Genomic DNA, 25,430 nt, shown 5'->3' with positions numbered 1-25,430 from the left:
ATGGCTGATTTGTTAAGGGTGAGGTAAGTGCAAGGTTGCACATACCCACTAGGTGGGGAAAGCATCTGGAGTTCGATTTCAGTGGCTGAGGCCCTGGATTACCAATTCCCTCCCTCTCTCTCTCCCCATCCCTCTCTCTCTCCCCATCCCTCTCTCTCTCTCTCTCTCTCTCTCTCTCTCTCTCTCTCTCTCTCTCTCTCTCTCTCCCTTTCCCTCCCATTACCTTCTCTTGAGCCCTCTCTACTTGTCCCCCTTCCATGGAACTCCTTCTTTCCAATTAATTCTTCTTCAACTTTGATATCACTTGATTTCTTGTGCGAGGGCCTGTCCAGAAACATTCTTTCATGGACAGTGGAGTAGAGCAAGAGGCTGTCATCCCTCCCTGAGAGGTTTTAGACAGGTAAAGCTGGCTGGAGGAGCAGCAGATATTTTGTGTATTGACATGACCTGAGTGCTCTGGTCAGTAATGTCCCAACAGTGCCCATGCAGGCAACCCAGATTAAACTCAGTGGGCCACACACAAAAGAATGTGCTATGCCTGAGAAAAGACACTGATTTTGGAGGGCAAATATTGTGGACTGGTCTGTATGCCCTCCCTATTCTGTTCAAATACCACCTGTACAGTTCCTAAAGATTACTAACCTAGACTTGGAGTTTCTAAATTAGGCTCTTTATGCCATCTTATAAAATGTATCATTATATGTAATATTTTGTGATTTTTTAAATAATTGATAGCAATTCTTTCAAGACTCACAATGTTTGCTGCATATATACATTCATTATTTTTTCCCCTTGGGCTAGAGAGATGGCTTAGCAGTTAAGGTGCTTGCCAGCAAAGCCTGGGGACCCAGGTTTGATTTCCCAGTACCCATGAAAGCAAGATGCAAAAAGTGGCACATGTATCTGGAGTTTGTTTGCAGTATCTAGATTCCGTGGTGCACCCATTCTCTCCTCCTCTCTCTCTCTCTAACCATATTTCTTTGTCAGCTGATAAAATATTGTGCTGATTTTACTTTTTGGCCATTACAGATAATATTACAAACATTTATTTTTATTGGTTAGTGGGCTATAATTAAGAGTAGAATTTCTAGGCCATACATTAATTGCATTTATGCTTTTCTTGAGTATTTTCCAAAGAGCTCAGACCATCCAGGGATACATAGTAAGACATTGTCTCAAAAAGAACAACAAACGTTTTTTTTTTCTTTTTTTTTAAAATTTATTTTATTTTATTTATTTGAGAGTGACAGACACAGAGAGAAAGACAGACAGAGGGAGAGAGAATGGGCGCGCCAGGGCTTCCAGCCTCTGCAAACCAACTCCAGACGCGTGCGCCCCCTTGTGAATCTGGCTAATGTGGGACCTGGGGAACCGAGCCTCGAACCGGGGTCCTTAGGCTTCACAGGCAAGCGCTTAACCGCTAAGCCATCTCTCCAGCCCCAACAAACGTTTTTAACAAAAACAAAAACAAACAAAAAAGGCAGTAAGCCAAATCTAACAACAATAAAAAATGAGTAGAACATGGCCAACTGGAACTGATCCCAAGACCGGTAGTCCTGCATGGTCTGTAGGCTCACTGTACAGCCCAGGGTGCTTGTGTTCTTTAAGAATCCTCCTGCTTCTTCCTCTTGAGTGCTGGCATGATCACCATGCCCAGTCAGGTTTTAGGATGCTTTAATCCCATTAATAAGGACTATCGACATGCAGTTTTTTTTTTCTTGTACCTTGTCATGTCTTTTACCCCATTTGTCTTCTCTATCTCTATTTCTCTCCTGCTCTTCCTCTTCCTCCTCATATTTTTCTCCTTCTCCTCTCTTTCTTCTTCTCTTCATTCTCACCCAACAGTTTGTTAACACTACTGATTATATCAAAGAATAAACTTCTGACTTTATTGATGCTCTCTACTGATTATCTATATTTCATATCATTTATTCATGCTCTTACATTGGTACTTTCTTCCTTCAATGACAAACAGGCTTAACTTGGACTTTTTCTAGTTTCATTAGCCAGGTATTTAGGTTATTGATTTTAGTTTATATTTTAATGAGGCGCTTGAAGTTATAAATTTACCTGGAAAAGCAATGTGTGTTTTGTAAATATTGGTATTTATAGTTTCATTTTAATTCATCTAAATATAGTAAGTTTTTACTTATGGATACTTATCAAATTCGTAGTTTATTTAGGGATATCCTGGTTTTCCAAAATTTGTGCTTTTACCAAAACTTTTTTTAAAATTGACACATACTTACCTTAATTTTTATTACTTTAGCTCTTTTTTTAAAAAAAAAAACATACATGGATTTTTAAGCATTCCAATATTTGCTGTGCTGAAGAATGATATAAATGAACTAAAAGAACAAATGTGCATGCCACTATTTGGGGGCTAAAAGTTTAATAGGTAGCTGTGAAGTCTAGATGCCTGTATTGCTGCTTAGGTGCTTTATTTTCTTTGTACTAATGTTATGCATTACTGAGATGCCTCTATTAATGTTGAATTACCTATTTCTGTTTTGATTTTTATCAGCTTTTACACTTTAGTTTTTTTTTTTAATCCTTGAAACTGTATCATGCTTTATTTTTATCACTGGATACATTAGTGTTTCACAAATAGAAAAGTTGCCATGTGCTTAGTAACAATGTTTCTTTAAGGGCATATATTTCTCCCTGTGTTGTAACCACTTCTGCTCTCTGGAGGTCACTGTTGAAATCATACACATTTTCCTCTTATTTGACTTCCAACCATTTTTATCATTAAGCTTAGTCTGTACTTTTAGAAATCATGCTGTTGGACCATTATAAACAACTAGTCTGTCAGTACCTGTCTCTGGCTTTAAATGTAATATAACTAATGGCGAATTAGAATTTATGTTTTGTATTTGCTGTTAATTTTCATGTTCTACTTTTCAATTTGTTCTTGGTGTTCTGTTTTTATATAACTGGTTTCGCTTATGTTGAGAATTTCTAATACAGTATTTTGTAATGTTAAACTACAGTTTTCCTTCTCTAGCTGATTGTATGAATGAAAACTAATATCTTAATCTAGGTCAATATCAACTTAATCTTATTATATGAATAGATATAAATATGTATTTATATATATGATATTATATATATACATATATATGTATATATATATATATATATATATATATGGTTTATTCTCAATTCTATACAATCCAAGAAGCTAGTACTTCTACTTCTCTGTGGAAGAATGAAGTGTTTACTCATGTGAGACTTTTGGTTTTGGATCTGAGGGTGTTTTACCTTCTCCTTTATTTTTGAAAGATGCTTTCGTTAGATATAACAAAAAGTTATATTAAGTATCTTGGTCAATAATGTTTTGCTTTCAGTACTTTGAATGTTTCATTCCATTGCTTTCTAGTCTTCCTGGTTTCAAGCGAATCTTTATTCTTATTGATATTGCCTTGTGTGGGCTGATTCATTTTTCTCATGTAACTTTCATACTATCCCTCCTTGATTGCTTGGTCATTACGTGTCTATGTGTACAGCTCTTTGACTTTCTAACTCTGGGAGCTTTTTAAAATTTTGGGTCTCTAGGTTAAAGATTTTCTTCAAATGTGAGAAGTTTACAACTATAATTTACTTTGACTTTTTTCTGCTTTTTACTCTCCCAGTGACTTTCTTTATGCAATGAACAAGCAGCAAAATGACCCCGGGGGAAAAAAAAAAGTTCAGGTATTAGTCATTAAAGTTCATTCATGTGATAGTGAGGACTTTGAAGATGTAAGTGAGGGATTTTAAAAAGTAGACCTTACCTGGGATTACCTGTGTGGAGGCCACTTACTTATAAGAGTCTTTATAAATGGAAAAGAGAGAGGCACACCATATCCAGAGTGAGAGATCCAACATGACAGGCAGGAAGTGGCGCCACAGCCTCGGAAAGCTGCAGGAGACAAGTGCACACTACGGCCTACAGCTGTGGCAGGAACACTGCCCTGTGGGTGCCTTCATCTTAGTTAATTGAACACACTGACATCTAGGGATGAAAGATAAAACTGTGCTACTTAAAGTCACTAACACTGACATAGTTTTATTTCAGTCAATGGGAAATGATAATACAGTGAATATGATCTTGTGTTAGAAGGATTCCTACAAGATGCTGGAGCTCCATTCATTTGCCTTCCCACTTTTCCTTTTATCCTTTAGAGTGACTAGTGTTTACTGACCATATCCATATTATCTGATTTTATCTCCCCCATTCAGCTAGTACAAATCTTCTGAGTTAGTCTTCAATATAGATAGTTATTGTACAAATTTTCTCATTAGCTCCTTTTTTGTAAAATGCATTCTATCTACATCTTGTTATTATTTTTATATTTTATTTATTTATTTATTGGAGATATAAAGAGGCACAGAGAGAGAGAGAGAGAGAGAGAGAGAGAGAGAGAGAGAGAGAGAGAGAGAGAGAAAATGGGCACACCAGGACCTCTCGTCACTGAAAACAAACTCCAGACCCATATGCCACCTTGTGCATCTGGCTCATGTGAGTACTTGGGACTTGAAGCCGAGTCCTTAGGTTTTTGCAGCCAAGGCCTTAACCACTGAACCATCTCTCCAGCCCTGGTTATTCTTTTTGACAGAACATCATTCTTATAATGCAGTTTAATTCTTTAAACATGATTTTAGTTGTTTGAACATACTTGTAACTTTTTTAAAAAAAATTTTTTGGGGGGTTTATTTTTATTTACTTATTTGAGAGCGACAGACAGAGAAAGAGGCAGAGAGAGAGAAAGAGAGAGAGAGAATGGGCATGCCAGGGCCTCCAGCCACTGCAGACGAACTCCAGATGCGTGTGCCCCCTTGTGCATCTGGCTAACGTGGGACCTGGGGAACGGAGCCTCGAACCGGGGTCCTTAGGCTTCACAGGCAAGCGCTTAACCGCTAAGCCATCTCTCCAACCCCATACTTGTAACTTTTATGTAGTCTTTGCCTAATAAATCCAGTGTGGTTTTCACATGGACACTTTCTGTTGGTGATTGCTCCCTATGTACAGGCCATAATTCCCTGCTTCTTGAAAGACTTCATAATTTTTCTTAAAATCTAAACATTGTAATTAGTATCATGTGGTAACCCTTAGGGTTTGCTGTTATTGGTAATTTTTATGTATTGAATCATCTGAATGAAGTCTGCAAAGATTTTCTTCGTTACCTTATGTGGTCATTGCAGTGTGAGCTCTGCAGTAGTAAATGGTCTGTTCATGACTGGACAGAGATGTCTTTAGATGTATTGAATAGATGAATCGCAGCTTCTGCAGAGACACTGTATGTTGGGTGTCTGAAATGCCTTGGCAGATGTCTCATACCTCTGCCTTCATCTTTACTTCTTGCCTAGATGGAGCACTATGGTAGTTTGAATATATGGCCCCAGTATATTCAGTGTTATATTACTTTGTAATTTGCATCTGCAGCCACCTGGCTGGAGGCAGTGTCACTTGGAGGACCTGAAGGTGTGGTGGGTTTGAGATTTCAATCTAAAGATCTGCAAAGTGTGCCTAGCTGGGGTTCCTGCACTGGTGCTGTGCTGTGTGGCTTTTGGCCTTTGGCTGGTGCTTCCTCTCTCTTTGCTTGGGCCTGTGAAGGCAGGTCAGTTTCTTCTGCCTTTGTGGAACTTTCCCTGGATCTGTAAGCTTCAATAAATATCCCTTCCTCCATAACTGTGCTGGGTCTGTAAGTTCATCTCAACGTATCTGAAGGTATCTGCTACAAGCACCAAAGTGAATAAAAGGATAAACACGAGTTTCTTTCAGTCTGTTCTAGACTACTGCTTAACCTATCCCTGGTGAGGAACCTACCCTTGTAGATTCTCCAGACTATGCAGACTTTTTCACAGCACCTTGTGGACTTCTCAGTTAAAGTATCTTTGAAGTTTTTTGATCATGTTATCACAGTGGTACTACCATGTAAGACAGCACACACACCCATATACACCCACATACACAATACACACGTGTGTGTGTGTGTGTGTGTGTGTGTGTGTGTGTGTAAATTGCTACTGGTTGTAACAAATCACTCTAAAATAGGACAATTGTTCCCATCCTGTACTCATTTTACTTGGGATCCTAACACTGAATTTGGGTACTCAGGCTAGAGCAGCAAGTACTTTATCTATTGACCTATCTCCCCAGCCCCTGGTCAGTCTTTTCTGAATAAAAATTAAAGAGCATATACCATGTATCCTATCATATCCTATGATTCAGAACTATTGGCTAAACATGCTACACTCACTCACTGACTGATAGTTGTTTTGTTTTTTTTTTCATAATCTATTCCATCTATTCTCATCTGGGAGGACTAATAAACTTCAACCTGCAATGTGACTCATGTCAAAATTCAACAATTACTTTCTATAGTCTTTTGGTGGTCCTATGGATGATGTGTCTCTAGGTCTTCTCTGAATCATGTGCATTCCTTCTCAAATCAACTTTTAGAAAGCAGTCAGTGGTATTTGCCATGTCTGCCTCCACACACCAGATGAAGGAGATTGTTGAATTTCAACTTGGAAAACCATGGGTAGAGGACAATGCCACCCACATACTATGAATTGTTTGTATATTTGCTGAATATTTGAGTGAGATTTGGGAGTTGAGGACAAGGAAACTTACAGACAGAAAAGTAATAATATGTAGGATGTTGATGCTGGTTATTTTCTGTTTCAAGTGAAAAAGGCAAACACATTTTGGATAACTTTCTTTCCTGTCTTCTCTAGCAAATGGCAAATAATTGTTCCTTTATCTTTCCTGATGAGGAACCTAGCCTTTACTTAACTTACTATGCCCCAGTCAGCAATGAGTTAATGTTCTAGAGCTCCAAAGAAAAGTCTTGGCATACACAGGGAATGGGAGGAGAATTGTGTTGCCAAAATATTTCTCTTCGTTTTGTCCTCCAACTCTGGGAAATGAGAAAACATAAAACTGAACATTATTTATATTAACTATTAAACAAAGAAAATGTTCTCACTGTAGGATAACAGTGTTATTGTCATGTCGTCAGACATAATAGGCAAAATAAACTATAAGTAATTCTGTTTGCAGGAAGATATACTGGTTGACATTCCATATCTTTTCCATTTGTAGTTTCCCTAGCTTTCTGATTGGCTTCCAACAAAAATTGGTGTTGGTAAAATGAATCAAACCCTAGGCATGGGAAGAAGTTGATGGATAGCTTTATGTGGTGTGCATGGAAAATTCCTCTTCGGGAAAGAACACAAATTACTAACTGGAAAATGGTGGGAAGACTAATTCATGTCAGTGAAGAAAAATTAATGAAAACTCAAGAGGTCAGTTCTTTGGATATTAAATTAAGGTGTATTTTAATTTCTGGAGAGATTCAACAACCTCAATTGAAGTGCATTACTTCCAATGAAATTATTTGGCTCAAATAGTTTCCGATTTTATTTCTCTACTTGCCATGAGAACAAGTGAAATAGATCAGTACAGCCAGTGGCCTGAATGGCAGAGTGTTGAGAGGATTTTAAATCATCAGAGAAGGAGGTATTTCCCATCCAGAATATTCCTCTTATAACATTACTTTAATTCATGGCCATATAAAGTGAACAAAACGCTCCTGAATTTGTGTTACATTTTCTATGCATATAAAGATGATGTAATTTATTTTGTGAAGAAAATATTATAGGTGACATACAAAGACATTGCTTGGTTTCTAAAATTACTAAAATATAAATGGTAAAATGCTTTTTTGGCACTTCATTAAAAATACTCCAATTGGTTAAAAACAACATTAATACACAGGTACTTATAAATTATCTATTTTTCAGAAAAATCAATGTGCTAAAAGCATACATCTGACTGTTGATTCTATTACCTTCCCTCATGTCCATCCATCTCTTTTCAATGTGTAAGTATAATGCATGTTAGTGACTGTGCATTTTCAATGAAGAAAATATAATAAACCCACAAAACAATTTATTTTAGTTCCTTTGGAAAAACAAACACTACATTCATGATTTTTCTTTTGTTACCACATAAAATGATACTACATAATACCACAACCTTTTGCTAATTTAAAATATGAATACCTTGTGTGGTTAAACTTTATCTTTTTGTTTATTTATTAATTTATTTATTTGAGAGCAACAGATAGAGAGAAAGAAGGAGAGAGAGAGAGAGAGAGGGAGGGAGAGAATGGGTGCACCAGAGCTTCCAGCCACTGCAAAGGAACCGCAGATGCGTGCGCCCCCTTGTGCATCTGACTAATGTGGGTCCTGTGGAATTGAGCCTTGAACTAGGGTCCTCAGGCTTCATAGGCAAGCGGTTAACCACTAAGCCATCTCTCCAGCACCAAAAATTTCATCTTATGACATCATTCCCTTTGTCCTTTATTACTTCAGTTGTGACCATGTCAAAATTTCAGGTATGTAGCTATCTTTGTAGTAAGGTAGCTCATTTTGACACAATTAACAAGAGTTTTACATCATTTTGGCATATAAGAATGTATGTCTGTAGGCTTGCCTTTCTCCTCCATATTGCATATATTATCTTTAGTATTAATTTTTTATGAGTTTTTCTTTCTAAATAAATATTGCTATTTTTAAATGACATTTAAATCTTAGCTATCATTAATGTACATAATAAATGATTGTTGATCTAAATGATATCACTCACAATCTAAGCTATGCTAAATATAAACACTTTTTTCAAATTCAGAAACCAAAAATTGTTACCAACACTTAATTTTTCTTTATTATTCTTTAAATTATGTTCCAGTAGTTTAAGTTCCAGTGCCAGCCTTTCTTCTCACCTGCCTCATTTCTTTTCTCTTTTCAGCAAAATATTTTAAGTGTTCACTATGGGGCAGTTAATGTGATAATGCCAGTTACATGGGGGAACATTAAACAAAAGAGGAAGTGAGCATCTTTACCCTTTTGAGGCTTAGATGCTTGTTATTTGCAGTACACATGAAAGAATGGGTCATAGTTGACTGGAAATAAAGTTGGGAACTGAAACGTTACTGAAAGGAACACAGAGCAGGAAAGAAATCTCACACTAGAGACAGGGAGGAATAAGGAGGCACGTGTGGTGGTTTGAGTGCAAAATGTCCCACATAGCCTCATGGGTTTGTGATTGGACCCTCCTCCTGAGTCTTCAGCTGTTGGAACCCTTGGGAGAAGGAACTTCACTGGAGTAGATGTGTCACTTTTGGGGGACCTTAAGGCTCATTAGTCCAACACAATGGATGTTCAAAGTCAGCTTGCCATTTCTGTTCCCTCCCTCTCTTCTGGTGTATGAAAATATGTAGGAAGGCTGCTGCCTGTTCTGCTGTGTCTTCACCACCATTATGGTTTCACCTCTGAACAGTACACTGAAATAAACCCTTTAACCACTATAATAAACAGGTAATAGTGATGGGAATTATGTATGTGGCTCAAAAGAACTCCCACAATGCAAGGCCATGGATGAAAACAGGGTGATACCAGAAGGCGGGTCATAGTTGAATAGTTAGCATTGAAATATTCTGCCCAAAAAGTAAAGTAGAAATGTGCTGAAGTTTGAGTTTTGAATGATAGATTCTAATGGGCCACTCAACGTGGGAAACAGGCAAAATGTAAGTCCTTCTTACAAAGCTTAAATTCCAGTGGTAGAACTGTGATTAACTTTAGCTTGTGAAACTGGGACAAAGTAGGGAATGACGTGTCCTCCCCTAGACTGTGGCTAAACTAACAGTCCAGACTAAGGTGGAAGGTGTGTAGGTGTGGCAGGGCTCGATGGCAAGGGAGAGCAGCCCTTGGTGAGGACATAGCTGCCTTCACTCTTCTGGCACTACTTCTTGTGTGGTTGTGCATCAGCCCCATGGCCAGTTCTGTACCTAGAACATGCTGGAACACAAAGATGATCCTGCAGTGACCCTGGGGATTCAGAGAGAGCATGATAGTGTTCAAAATTCAGGAATGTCATTATATAGACAATAAGACAACAGGGGAAAAATCAAAACAAGATGTGGGGGGAAAAATCATGGGACTTTTCTTCCCTTCATGAGTTCAAAATGATTGATTTGCCCCTGGATATAAAAAGCATTAAGTATTCTTTCTAACTTTGCTCAGGGCATTTTTTAAGGTTAGGGTTTTAGGTTATACGTTTTTAACAATTTTTTTTTCAGCCGCTATTCTCATTTTTTATGTAAGCATGGCTTAGATATAGCTCCTCTGAGTGTTTTTATTGTGTGATATACAGGATGAGGTATATTTGAATTGGGTAAATGTCTATTGAGTTTACACCCCACCAAGACCCCTGTCTTGAAGATCTTACTCCGTGATATTGAAGAAAGGAAACTTGAGTTGAGTGAGGCTTTGTGTAAGTTATATCATTCTTATAATGATGACTTGGATTACTCTGGAGGGAGAGGAAAAGATGATTCCACAGAATAGTCATCCACATCCTAGAAGAATCCTCTGGAGAGATCCAAGAAACAGAGGACAGCATAAGCATAGATCATAGTTAAATGGATTTAGTACAGCTGTCAGAGTTTAATGTGCCACAGTGGTTGAGAGCATTGACTGGAGGGTAGAATAACTCCACTTCAGTCTCCACACTGCAACTTATTAGCTGTGAGATGTTATGGGGTCACTTATGCTCTCTGTGCACCTCAACTTCTTTATTAGTAAAATAAGGAATTAACAAGTTGTCCTCAAGAGGTAGTATTACAATGAGTAAAGTTAATATGTGAAAAATGCTTTGATCAGAAAATTACAATAATTATTATGTGCCATTATTATATCAAAGAGTTCTAATATGGCCAAACTAGAAATGTGACTATGCTCTGTTCATATAACTAGAATATGACAGAAATTCAACTGAATCTCATAAAACTTGCTGAGTTCTTACTAAAAATTTTAAGTTGACCGCAGTAGAGGCCATAAAACTGACATGTTGATTAAATAACCTAATAAGAGTTTGATAGCTTTGAACAAGAGAACTCCTGCTGAGCTGGCCACAGTGGTGCATGCCTAGGATCCAAGTATGTCACTGGCTAAGGGAGAAGAATTGAGAGTTCAAGTTCTGCCTGAAATATATAGTGAATCCCTGTCTCAACACCACTCTCTAAACAATGGGTGGCTTCTATAACATTAATGCTATAAACACTCTCTGATACCCTAACTTTGTCACTATGAGGCAAAGTGTGGAGTACAGACCAAAAGACATCAGGGTTATAGTTTTTATTTTGTATATATGATATTTAAAGTACAATTTCTAGGAATTTTGTGGCACTTTTTCTCATGCTCTATGAATTTAGAGTTAACGGAAGACTGAAAGTGACTCTAATATTCTGTGAGGGTTTAAGGTGCTAGACAAGATCAGCTTTATTTCTTTTTGCCTCCAATTTTAACAAACTACCTACTTTAGTTCTGCCGTTTCCACTTGAAAAGTCACCTCGTGCCTGGTGACATGTTCTGTGGTTATATAAGAAATGTTGATGTTTTGTCTTGCATGAAGTCAGTCTTCCACTCTCTTGTAGTTCTGTCCTCAAATTTCTTTGAAGCCACTGTCCATTTGACATGAAAAATGTACTTATAGTCTCATAGCTAATTATTTCAAGGGGAGGTTAAAAAAAAATCTCCAACATGGCATGATTAACTCCATCTGCTTTGGCTAACACAATTCCACACTTCAGAATTTCTTTGTAATGACAGCTCTCAGCATTTCACTTTTGTTAAACATTGCATTCCATTCCTCTAGTGCCAGGCTAATTATTGTGTATATCTTTAGAGAATTAACTCTATCTCACAGTGTGTTTTAAAGATCATAGAACCCTTTCCTGTAGTTTTATGCAGGTCAGTCTTTTTGTAAATGTTTATCAAATTATCAGGCCTTCTCAGGTCAGGACCGAAGTCTTTAGCTTGCTGTCTCTCTAACTCCTTATCCCAAGAAGTTAATGATCCCATTGTGAATGACTGTTCTATTCAAGGTCTGCGCTGAAGAGACAAACCGAAGGCTTGAAACCAGACTGTAGAGCTCTCTAAATCAAGGACATATGAAGAGGACAAGTTTGAGCTTCCTATCAGGAATGCTATCATTCCTGAGGATTCTTTAGAAATTGAAGACATTTCACACTCAAATCCAAGGGTTGTGACTATAGCCTAAATATTCCTTCCTGTAACTGTTTAATTATAGGTCTTTTAATGTTTTCACCCTGAGAGTCTGTATATGTTCATCAGGATAATTACTGCTGGACTTTTAGAAATGGACTTGTGATAAGAATTATGATAAATTTCTTAAATTGTTCCACACAATGTATGCCTGACATGTAGACATCAACCAATAAATTATAGCTATTATTACCATTTATGAAAATATTAACTAATCAAAAATCATTGTGAGGGTTGGTGAAGTGGTTCAGTGGTGGTAGCAAAGACCAGACAACCCCTGGGGCTCGCAAAGGAAAATAAGTGAGTAACTGGGAAGACCACCTGGCACATTCATCCATTGGCTGTCACAGGCAGGTGCACGAGGCACTGGATCAGCACCTACACGTACATATACCACCCCATGCACATAACATCACCGTCATAACTAGCCATTGAGCTCCAATTATCTTGCACTAGTGTGTAAATAAATAATAAAAGGAATTGGATATGATACTGACTTGAAGTAAATAATGGCTTAAACTATGACTATGACTTTATTAATGTTTCTCTACCTTTAACTAGTTGAGAATAAAACTTGATAATATGCAGACTATATTACCTACCTTTTAATTGATTCAGAGCTTGTCATCCCTATCAAAATTAATCTATTCCTTGATTCTTTCTCACCCTACAGTTTTCCTACACTTTCTATATTCCTGTGCTATCTTTTGCCCCTCAAAGTTTGTTAGTAAAATATTACACTCACATTTTTTTTTCTGATAATTATTTTTGATGTCATTTTTACCAATGATAACACTTAGCTAATAATTTTGTTCTTAGGAGACATGTATATGTCTGCTGGTTCACAACAAAAACATCTTTACTTCCTCATCTGGTTTGGCAGTTATGAGGCTGAAACATTTACACAAGAAGATTAATGATCAAGTCACTGATGAACAACTCATTTCAGTAATTCTGTAGTTTTAGAATATTGGAGAATATCAGGGACTTGAATATCTTTTCAGTGGAAGGCTTCCAGTATTCTGCACATATGCATGGAGCCATGTGTTTCAATACCTTGGGGAATTCCTGAAACTATAAATAATGTCCTACTCCATAAATATTATGTTTTATTCTATACCTATATATTTTACATACCTATGGCAAAGTTTAAGTTAGGCACATTAAGAGATTAAAACATAATAACTATTAATAAACTAGAAAAAAATAAACCATGTGGTCTGATAAAATTGCATGTCACTCTCAAAATATCTTGGTGTATGCCTTTAATTTCAGCACTGGGATGCCAACGTAGGAGGACCACTGTGATATGAGTCCACCCTGAGACTATATAGTGAATTCCATGTTGGCCTGGGCTAGAGCAAGACCCTCCCTTGTAAAACCAAATTATATACATATACAATTTATTTTTGCCCCTGCTGTGAGGCTAGGAGGTGGAGCAATGAATTTCTAATGAGCCGACGTGAGGTGGATGGTGGGCACCCTTGCTCTTTATTGATCTGACAGCGTATGGGAAGTGGGATCATCTGCCTTGGGGGATTTGCCATCATCAAGCCATGATAATATCAATGGTTGGAGATCTTTGATAGGTAAAGATTATTTTTCCTTTCAAAAATGGAAAAAGAAAGCACTGTAATTAGAAGTTGTCTCCTCTTTCCTGCACCTCAGTGTTATGGCAAAGGATATGATTTTCTAGTAGTAAAATAGGTGACTTTGCAGGCCTGCTTCACTTGAGGACTCTATGCCATAATTTCAGCCTTAATTATAAGCATTTAATGCACTTTGGTGAATTTTGTAAATACCCATATTAGTGTCCATCCTGATTGCTTCTTTATCATCTTCCCCTTCCATATCTATCTCCCAAAGATAATGCAATTTCTTCTCTGTTGACACTTTTTGAAGCCTCTTGCATGTTCCTCCTTTAATTGTCAAGCATGTTGACAAATCCTTCTCTACCAACTGGTCTTGCTATGTAAGTGATTATTCTAAATTTGCCAGAAATCCCCAAGAAGCCTTCCAAATCATTTATGTCTGCATTCCTTAAATTCTTCCATCAGAATTTTATAGTGTCTGACTTTATTTCCTTGACTACAACTTAGTGAGTGATTTTGAGCTCATCAGCACATCGAGATCAGCCTGTGCACTGACAGCTAACCCAAACCCTGGCAGGTGTATTTAGCTCGATAAAGCTAATCATGTTCTTGTCGAGAGCTGTAAGCAATAAGGTTGTGTTTAGAAGTAAGGTTATAACCTTCACATTTTCATAGAAAACATGTTCAAGATGGCTCCATGCATTGATTTTTTTAAAATCAATATGACCTTAAAATTTTTCCTTCCTTCATACATTTTTTTTCACCTCTAAGCTCAGTCATTATAGAGAGCACTCAATAAATAGATGGCTGTCACCAACACGTTCAGAGTACATGACCAGAACACAGATAAGTGTTGCTTTTACTATGAGAGAGTGTGGGCTCTTTGCTGTGCCTTCATCACCTAAACTGAATGTTGCTCACAATAGCGTCACTGTTCATCTGACATGTGTTTCATGCCCTGGTCCTTCTTCTGCACTTTAATGACTCTGGCTTCTCTTGGGAATCTTTACAAAAGATTTGCTCTGAGGGCAGCTTCTCTCCTTAACCAAATGCAGTGCGAGCTCGGGGCAGTATCATCACCAACAGCCCTGAAAGGTACAGCCTTCTTGTTGAGGGCTTGCCTTCTCAGGACAAGCCCACCCTAAGTCTGCGTCGCCACCCTGTCCTTGCAGCAGAAGGTGTGGTGTTCTATATCCCAGAGGACTCTGTGCTGAGGACTTCATGAAGGCAGGGTGCTTCCTTGATCACTATCTTTTGAATAAATTTTCTGTTTGTGTTCTCCCATCCACGAAATGTATGCCATTCCACATTTAACTAAGTGTGTATCAGGAATTATGCACATAGCTTTTGCAGTTTGAAGTACAAGTCAAAGTAGCAGAATTACTTTCTTACTGTCAGTTTTACAGACAAGCTTCCCTAGTGAACACTGTTCCATTTCTCCATTGTTTGAAAACGTTCACCTTTTCACTTACAGGAAACACTTTATGGATGCTATTTGCATATTAGAATCATCACCATCAATCTTATTGTGCTTTGGGACTACTTCTAAGTACAGTAAAAGTTACTTGAACACAAACATCATTCCACGGTGACAAGTAATGCGATAACCAGGATGGCTACTAAGTGGCAGGCAGTGTGCCCACCATGGGGATGGGATGCAGGGCAAAGGGAAGCTTCATGTCCTGGACAGAATGGATGAGACAGCCTGAAATCTCCTAATCTAACCGGCAAATTCACAATTTAAAACTTAGGAATTGCTTATTTATAGAATTTTCCACTTACTATTTTTGGACTACTGTTGACCTTGGAAAACTTGAATGGCAGAAAGTGAAACTGCAGATAGGTGGGGATTACTCTACTGCCATGGTGGCTGGGCTGAGGGAGCTGTTGAATAGCTGCGTTTAGCTATAGGAGGCGTTTTAACTGCTGAACGTTTCCTTCTGTCATGTAGCTCCCCTTGTCTCTGAGTCATCCTTGGATCCCCTAAAGACTATCACGTACATCTTGAATCCCAGCACTTGGGAAGCAGAGGTAGGAGGATGGCCATGAATTGAGGCCACCCTGGAACTATATAATTAATTCCAGGTCAGCCCAGGCCAGAGGGAGACCCTATCTCAAAAAAAAAAAAAAAAAGAATGTCATGACCCCTGACCTCTATCACTGTCTGTATTCCTTCCCTGTTTACATCTTTCACAAAATCTCTATCTGATGTACTTTTTACATTTTTGCATGATATTATGTCTCTTTCTTTAAATTGTATTTATTTATTTGAGAGAGAGAAAGAGGAAAGAGAGGGAAAAAGCAGGTAGAGAGTGGACACACCAGGTTCTCCAGCCTCTGCAAGCAAAGTCCTGACACATGCGCCCTGTGCATCTGTCTTACATGGGTCCTGGGGAATCAAACCTGGGTCCTTAGGCTTCACAGACAAGTTCCTTATCCAATAAGCCATCTCTTTATCCCTTTTAGCTTTCTTAATTAGGATGAAATTCAACAAAGGCAAACAGTAAAATCTTTGTTTAGTTACATCCCAAGTATATGTTCTTAATACACAATACATTACTTTAAAAAATTTGTTTATTTTTATTTATTTATTTTGACAGTGACAGACAAAGACAGAAAGAGGCAGAGAGAGAAGAGAGAGAGAGAGAACGGGCACGCCAGGGCCTCCAGCCACTGCAAAGGAACTCCAGACACATGCGCCCCCTTCTGCATCTGGCTAACGTGGGTCCTGGGGAATCGAGCCTTGAACCAGGGTCCTTAGGCTTCACAGGCAAGTGCTTAACCGCTAAGCCATCTCTCCAGCCCCACAATACATTTCTTAATAACTTGTTAAGTAGTTATGAAGGTCTGCAAGGATCCTGTCTTCCGTGGGTGAAATATCAAGCATGCAATAAAAGGGAAACTGACATTTTATAATTTGGCTTTTCCTTAGGTTCAACTTCAATGATTAAATGCTTCCATGAAAAATAACCAAATTCTCTTTGCTTTTAATATAGATATTGATCTTTGACCATATCCCTCCTTCCTTACAATGTAGAAAGAGAAGAAATCTGTATGGCAGCCAGTGGAATTTGTACAGAGTTATCCATGGACAATCAACTAATTCTTTTTTCAAAACTGTCCATGTTCTGCTTCCTAAGGTTAATGTCAACCCTTAGACATGTTTGACTTTCTGTCATGTAGCAAACCCGAAACCTCTTTTGAAAGAACAGCCATTTTAAAAACTAAGGTTTTAAAATCTCCTCCAGACAAAATTCGGAATTTCCCCTGTGCTCATGCCACAAGTAGCAAATGACTGGAAGTCAAAATTTTGCCTTTCTGTTGAGCCAGATACGTAGGACATCCATTCAAAACTTCACCAAGAAAAGTGTGCACTAATTTCTGGGAAGATGGTTAACTTAAAATATTCACTTTAATATTTATTTATTTGCAAACAGAGGGGAAAAGAGAGAGAGAGTGAGAAAGGAAAGAGAGTGAAAGAGTGATGAGAAAGGAGCACTGGAGTACTGCAAAAGAACTCCAGTCACAGATCTTTACGTGAGGAATGGGGAACCTAACCGGGGTCTGCAGCCTTGGCAAGACAGCACCTCCAACTGCTGAGTCCTATTTTCCAGTCCTATTGTTGTTGGCGTTAACTATATTGATGAGGTATTTCCTACATTTCACCAAATCTAGTTGTTCTAATGAGAGAATTCAGTGATTATCGGTAACTTTTCTGAGCAGTTTACACATCAGCATAAACCAGTTTTCAAGTTCTTCTGTGACACAGCTTGCATTAATTTTTTGTTTGTTTGTTTGTTTTGTTTTTCGAGGTAGGGTCTCACTCTGGTCCAGGCTGACCTGGAATTAACTCTGTCATCTCAGGGTGGCCTTGAACTCATGGCAATCCTCCTACCTCTGCCTCCCGAGTGCTGGGATTAAAGGCGTGCGCCACCACGCCTGGCTTTAATATTTTATATTAAGGGATATTTCACTATGTGGATGGGCATTCCATATTTTTCCTAACTATCTAGTTTATTATCTAGTTGATTGGTAGTTTTCAATTTTTCACTATGGTCAATGGTATTTATTCATGAGGAAATGTGTTCTCAGTTCTCTTGGGAAGATTCTTAGCAGTGGAAGTAAAGGCATAATTTTACATTTAACTTTTTTTCAAGTACTTTAGTACATTTATTATAAAGATATATATTTACATATATACCTGTGGATTGCCTGTTTTTTTTGGGTTTTTTTTTTATGAGGTAGGGTCTCACACTAACCCAGGCTAACCTGGAATTCACTATGAAGTCTCGGGATGGCCTTGAACTCACAGCAATCCTCCTACCTCTGCCTCCCGAGTGCTGGGATTAAAGGCGTGCACCACCACGCTTGGCTTTTTTTTTTTTTTTTTAAATTTAGATATAGGGATGAAATGAAATGAGCCAATGGTTTCTCCTGTGTGAACAATTGCCAATTCCTTACCAAATCTTAATTCTAAATAGCTACTGTTAATATGCACGTTGGAAGTGCAAAGACTAAGAGAAGACAAGGCTAGGAAGTAGGGGCAGGCAGGCTGAGGAAGCAGGTATAGCAGTTATAGAAAGTGTTAACCCTGCAAGGGACCTTGAAAATGATTTCTAGAGTCCCCAGTTTTCTCAAAGGAAACAAGGGAACATTCTGAATTATATCTGCCCTGAGAATAATTAAGAGGTTTATTTTTAGTTGTTTGTTAATTTTCTATGTTGTCTATGCTATTGAAGCAGGTTTTACCCTAGCCCAGGATGACCTGGAACTTTATCTGTGGCCCACGCTGGCCCTGTGAAGAAGTTGCATTCAACCTTTTGAGAAACAGCCAAACTGTTGTCTGAAGGAAGTGTACCAATTTATTTTCCCAGGGTGTTTCTCAACATCCTCACTAACACTGGCTATTGTCTGCCATCTTTTTTATAGTCATATTCGTGGATGTGAATAATATCTTATTGTTACATTCAATTGCATTTCTAAAGATACGGCAATGGGAATAGATCAAATAAAGCTTTTATAAAGCCCACGTTTTTCACCTAAGTTTGTAGTTTTTCTAGAACAGTTGTTCTTATCCTTATTATGAGCACTTGATTTATTTACAGAGTTCTGGGTAAGTTCATTTTTTCTGACACATTAGTACTTTTATGGATGAGAGAATTTATCAAAGTCCTCCCTTCACCATTTCAAAAGTCTCTGCAAATCTAAACTAACATAGTAATGAATTTTTCTGTCACCTTGTAAAACTCATTTCCTCAAATTTCCTTATTCCAAAATTTTGTAATTCATTCCTTTTATTTATTATTATTTGATTTTTTCAACATTTAAATTTCCTCCATTAGAAATTCATTTTGATGGGAGCTAGCCAATTGTCTGACTACCATATGTGAAATAGTTGCTTTGCACATGTTCAACATGACTCTTTCAGATACATGCGTTTTCAAGGTTATATTTACATAACTGTATGTTTGAAAGCACACACACATTTTTAAGAGGAAAAAATCCACTGAAAATCAATAAAGTTCTATAACCTTTGACTTAGATATTTGAAGTCTCTTTACCTCCATTTTTTCAAAATTTCAATTGGGTTTACTTTAAAGTTTCTGTGGTGTTCAACAGCATGGGCGGCATCCCTGGAACAGGCTTTTGCTTTGGGCTTTACTGTTTGTTTGCAGAACACCTAAGAGCAGGCAAACATGCTTTCTTCCCAGCAGTACCTTAGGGTTTTGCCATTGTAAATGGGTCTAATGTGATATGACAAGACCAGAGAAATTGGATGTAAATTTACATTTTTGAATATGCTTATTGTTTCACATGATACATTTAGGGTATGCAGCTCCTACTGGAGTTTTTATTTTTACTATTTAAATTTGGAAATGATGCCAAATTTTTGTATTTCTTTAATCAATGTGTTCTCTTTGGTGATATATATCGCATTATATATTGATGTGTGTATCAATATATACTGATATGCATTAAACTTACACATACAGACACATGAAGGGGTCAACACATAGCCTTTGCATTCTCTATAGCCTCTGTAGAAAGAGCCTGAGTAAGCAGCGAACTCTTGGTGTTGTGATGTACAGAAATGGAGAAGAGTATTAAACCATATTTAAGAATAAAAAAAGTGTGGGACAGCCAATGGTCGTATGACAAACTCTCCAGCTGAGTTCTGATAAGGTTCAATAATGATGATGATAATAAAAGTGAAAACTATGATCTCAAATGTCATGCGGTGACTAAAGAATGACAGTCTGTCTTGAATATTTACAAGTATTAGTACATGTGATTTTAATATCAACACTACAATGTGGGAACTATTCTGGTCAGCATTTTAACTGGAAGGAGCAGAGACACATAAGGTTTAAATATATTGTCCATAGTCACCTTGAAATCAGTGCTACTGGGCTTTCAAAACCTTTGCAGACAATATCTTTTCTGTCTGTGCTTTATCTAATTTAAATGAGGCACAGGTACGAGAAAGGTTTGTTTAGTTAGTGCCATCTTTCACCTTTACCGGATAAAGAATCAGCTATGAGACATCTCTCTGGACCAGTCTGTGAGGGCATTTCTGGAATGAACTGAAGGAGGAGTATGCTCCCCCAGATTAGACAGCCTTTCCAGTGGTGGCCCAGTTCCAAACAAAACTGAGGGAAAAATATGTACTGCTTTGCTCATCTGCCTTATCTTTTTGTTGGTGACTCGTCTACCCCTTTGCTAGACCAATTGTCTTCATCCTATGCTGACATTGGAACCTGGCTTCTTTGGCCTTCCAACATGCACCAAAGAGCAGTAAACTTTCCTGTCAGGTTGTGACTTCTAGGACTTCCAGTCTCATGGTCGGAACAGATACCAGATTCTCTGCTCCTTTTTGTTGTTGTTGATCATTTTTATTTATTTATTTGAGAGAGAAAGAGGTAGAGAGAGAGAGAGAGAGAGAGAGAGAGAGAGAGAGACAGAGAGAATGGGCGCGCCAGGGCCTCCAGCCACTGTAAACAAACTCCAGACACGTGCGCCCCCTTGTGCATCTGGCTAATGTGGGTCCTGGAGAATCGAGCCTTGAACCAGGGTCTTTAGGCTTCACAGGCAAGCGCTTAACCGCTAAGTCATCTCTCCAGCCCAGATTCTCTGCTTCTAAACTTCTCAATGACTATGGAGACAGTCATTGTTGGACTACCAAATCTGCATTGCGTAAGGCAATCTAATAACCCCTATATAGCGTATGCTCATTGGTTCTTGGGGAGACTCTTGACTCTGACTAATACATCTTGTAACTACTAAAATGATGGCTCAGCTTCGCGCACACTAGAGGAGACAGAGTACTGGTGATCTAACAGCCCCCAAGCTTAAGATGGATTATTTGGGGAAGAGAGTTTAGGGATAAACTCATCCCCACTGTCCAGAGTGGCTGGGGCATAAAATACATTATTAAGATGCACTTCATGTCTACTTTCATAGGGAAGAGAGTACTCAAGTTGTTCATACATACTAGAAAGGTAGTTTTGGAATAACTGGTGTTTGAATTTCAGGCCAAGGTATTTAAACGTTCTACCCGGCTGGTGTCTTCCTCTGGCAACATCCTAGCTATGAAGGCAGGCACAGTGCAAGCTATGACAGTTGTGGGTACATCAGGTACGACTTAATCTTTCTCAGTCTGGGATGGTAGATATCATGCTCTAGAGTGAAGACACTTGGATGTGAGGTGCCGCTTTATAACTTCAGGAATGCTGGGATGGCATGCACCACGGTTGTAATGGACACTGACTAGTTCCGACACAGAGACTTTCCTATATTACACTAAAAAGACCACCTCGCATAGAACCCATTTCCCTGTTTAGAATCTTGAAAAGTCCAGGGCTTTCTAAGCCCACAAACCAGGAAGAGACCAGCTAGTCTTTCCAAATGTGGTTCACTATCTTCTCTGTTATCATCATTCATCTACATAGATTATTTATATTCACTTCTCCAAACTATCTGTGTGTGGTTTCATGGGATTGCTCCACTTAGTGAATACATGCCTGTTAATTTTAAAATGTGGATGATGACAGGTGACAGTGTGTAGTGACAGTTTATAAGAATTTTATGTGTTTCTAAGCATTTGTTTACTTTAAGAATTGAATGTAAACTTGGAATTTCCTCAACATGTAATGTTAAACATATGCTGCTGATTTGGAACTCAATGTAAAGCATAAAGGCATATATGAAACTCATATGCACCTCAGAGTATCATAAGGATACACTTTGGAAGAATCCACTTATGATTTTTGTAATATGCATTTATGTGATTATACACACACATACACACACACACACACACACACACACACACACATATATATATATCTTCAAGAGTTTGTTTATAGGGCCTAGTTATTAATTATATAGCAAGGTCCTCAGTATATATATGATATACATGGGTAATTAATTAGACACAGTTAATAGCATTGATTTCCTATAGTGCTACCTATTATATATGCTAACTTCTTTACAGCAGATAGTAGTGATTTTTTTTATCTATACATAATAATTAACTGAACTTCAGCAAATATTAGCAAATTCTACTTGGTGAACTTGTGAACAAGAATGAATAAAAGTAAACTATAGCCAGATTTCACTGTTAAAGATGGGAAAACCTTGAAGAAGGGTGATGTTCAGTCATGCGACCATTTCTTCCCCTGGATTTGTTCCAGTGAGGATTCTTCACAGGCCTTTTATAATGAATAGTATTTGATTAATACTCTTTTTTTTTTTTTTTGGATTTTTGTGGTTGGGTCTCACTTTAGCTCAGGCTGACCTTTAATTCTCTATGTTGTCTCAGGGTGGCCTCGAACTCATGGTGATCCTCCTACCTCTGCCTGCCAAGTGCTGGGATTAAAGGCATGCAACACCATGCCCAGCCATATTTGATTAATTTCAATGCATAAGAGAACAACATGAAATACGGTTTTAGTCTTAAATTGACCTACTGGCAACTTCAAAATAGCTTATAAGAAAAGATTCAGAGCTCTCCTTCGCAGCAGCCTGTGGCGCCGGCAGGACGGGCAAGTGTCACGGCCTTCGTACCGCCAGGAAGCTCCGCAGCCGCGATCAGAAGTGGTATGACAAGCAGTTCAAGAAGGCCCGCCTGGGCACCGCCCTGAAGGCTAGCCCTTTCGGTGGGGCTTCCCACGCCCAGGGCATCGGGCTCGAGAAAGTAGGTGCTGAGGCTAAGCAGCCCAATTCTGCTATCCGGAAGTGTGTCCGTGTCCAGCTCATCAAGAATGGCAAGAAGATCACAGCTTTCGTGCCCAATGATGGCTGCTTGAACTTCATTGAGGAAAACGATGAGGTTCTGGTTGCTGGATTTGGTCGCAAAGGTCATGCTGTTGGTGATACTCCTGGAGTCCCCTAATGTGTCTCTTTTGGCCCTGTACAAAGGCAAGAAGGAAAGGCCATGATCATAAATTTTCATGAGGGGAAACACAATAAATTTCATAATCAAAAAAAAAAAAGAGAAAAGATTCAGAAAATATTTTCCTCTATTTTGTGAGAATACTGCTGAGTAACTTTTGCAATCTTGTTTCCTGTTTCACATAGTAAATAATTTTCACATGTATTCTTTCCCAAATCTTCAACGAAATACAGTCTTGTGCTACAGAATTATTGACAAGTCTTGTTTTAAGGGTTCATATGTGATGAGATGTGCTTGGTCATGAATGGAAAGTTCTATTTAAGGTGCATATCTATGTACAGTCAAGGCTGTGCCATTCAGGTTCCCCTCAGAGGGCGTATGGATTTACCAATCTTGTGAAAACCTGCTTTAAGAAGTGCTTCAACCAGGTTGAATCTCTAACAAGTACTCACACCATGAGGCTTTGCTAGGCCTTGGTAAATCATCACTTAACAATGTTCACAGACATAGTCTGCAGTTTCCTTTTGTGGAAATATGCCAATACTTCAGATCCAATAAGATACCTGCTCCCTGCACTCTATTTAGTGTGCAAAATAATTTCAAGACTGTTAGTAGTCTTAGGATGAGTTGGAATTTATTTTTAAATTTTTAAAATTTTATTCTACCATTTGGTCTGCCTTTTAGGAAGTAGAATTTTGTGGTACCATTGCCGTTTGGGTCCAGATTAGTGTTTCCCACCCTTTCGATACCCTCACCTCCCTCCCCATCCATCCTAGTGCCTAGTCCATGAGGTGCTTGCTGGCTATGTAAAGTATCTTGGGTAGATTCAGGTTAGGTGTTGTAGATGAGTGAGACTATGTGTCGATTTTTTTTCTGTGATTGGGTAAGTTCACTGAGAATGATCTCTTCCAGGTTCAACCATTTTTCCTCAAAACTAGACCCTTGCAGGAAATACCTGAACCACAAGACACTGGAGAGGGTAGGATCAAGACAAACCTAAATCTTCTACATCTTCCCTCCCTCCTTCTCCCCGCTCTAACTCTTGTGTATTAGTTATGTTTTTTCTCATTTTCTTAGTGGGCACTGACCTGTAACCCCCACTACCAGCATGGGGCTATCATCCACAATGAGCTTTTGATCAGAGAAACCTACAAGGTTTCTTAAAACAATGACAGACTTCTGTCAGAGTACTTGATGACCCACCAAAGGTCAGTGGTAAGACCATATTGCTGAAGACTCCATATGCGGCTGACATGTAAAATGGAACAGCATGGCTGGAAGACAGGAGAGAGTCAGTCCCCAGACAGTCAGCGCGTCTAGTGCCAGAAGGCGCTACATGGGAGACTGGGGGAAATGACCAATATATGTCCAAGCAACTCATGGTCTAACCTAATTAGCAGCAAATAACCTGTTGTGATGCCCACACAAGTACAATAGTGGCACACAGCCATGGTGGGGAACCAATTGCTCTTGATTTGGCTAACTGATCCCCTCAGTGGTATGAGACCAATAGCCAGAGCTTGGAAACAAGTCAGAACCATATCCAAACATAAGCCCACTCTCCAATATCAAGCTACCATCAATCATGGGGTATAAGAGGGCCTACACCTATTAAACTCTCTATCAAAAAAGTGAGGGTTATCTCATTTGTCCTGGTGCTAACGTACTCTCTGTTGGAGAATCTGCTTCTCTTTTTTAGATAGATGCAGATCCTAAGGAGTGAGCTGCCCCAACATACCTCAAAAGGGGCCCGACTGAAACTAAGGAAAATTGGTGAAACAAGCAAGGGTGCTGTTTTCCTGATGAATCGGATACCAGCACAAAGGGGAAGGAGACCAACACAGAGAAAACTCAACTGCTACCAAATCAGAGAGCCAGAGCCTCAGAGGCCCCCAACACCTCATCACTGAAGCAGACCAAAAATGAACCCAACATGGCTCAGGGAAACTTTGCGGAAGAGGCGGCGGAAAGAATGTCAGGGTCACGTGTTGGGTCAGGATATGCAGAGACATTTATCATACCAATAACTATGGGCTAACTCCACAATGCACGACCCCTTTACATCAACAAGGAGGGTCCATTGGGAGGGGATAGATCACGGATGAGCCTAAACAATGGTACCAAACTGCCTGCATTTGCTGAAAAGAAAACCAATAAATTAAATTAAAAAAGAATATTCTGCCCTTCAAGTATATCCTAGAATGAAAAAGCAAAGAAAAGCAAAATGAAGTAACTAGAGTAGTTGAGTGAATATACAGTGACTGGAGCTGACACTTAGTAACCTGGTGGTAGAGCCACCTGGAGAGTGGAGTGTCTTCAACCAC

General features: G+C 38.7%; 1 pseudogene; it reads left to right on the top strand.

The window, feature by feature from the left end:
• On the top strand, positions 1-23,169 carry LOC101616194 (annotated as a pseudogene).
• Positions 23,170-25,430: the final 2,261 nt, after the last annotated feature.

The sequence above is a fragment of the Jaculus jaculus genome, chromosome 16 (assembly GCF_020740685.1).
Source record: "Jaculus jaculus isolate mJacJac1 chromosome 16, mJacJac1.mat.Y.cur, whole genome shotgun sequence".
NCBI lineage: Eukaryota > Metazoa > Chordata > Mammalia > Rodentia > Dipodidae > Jaculus > Jaculus jaculus.
This window is presented reverse-complemented; position numbering and strand designations above follow the sequence as displayed.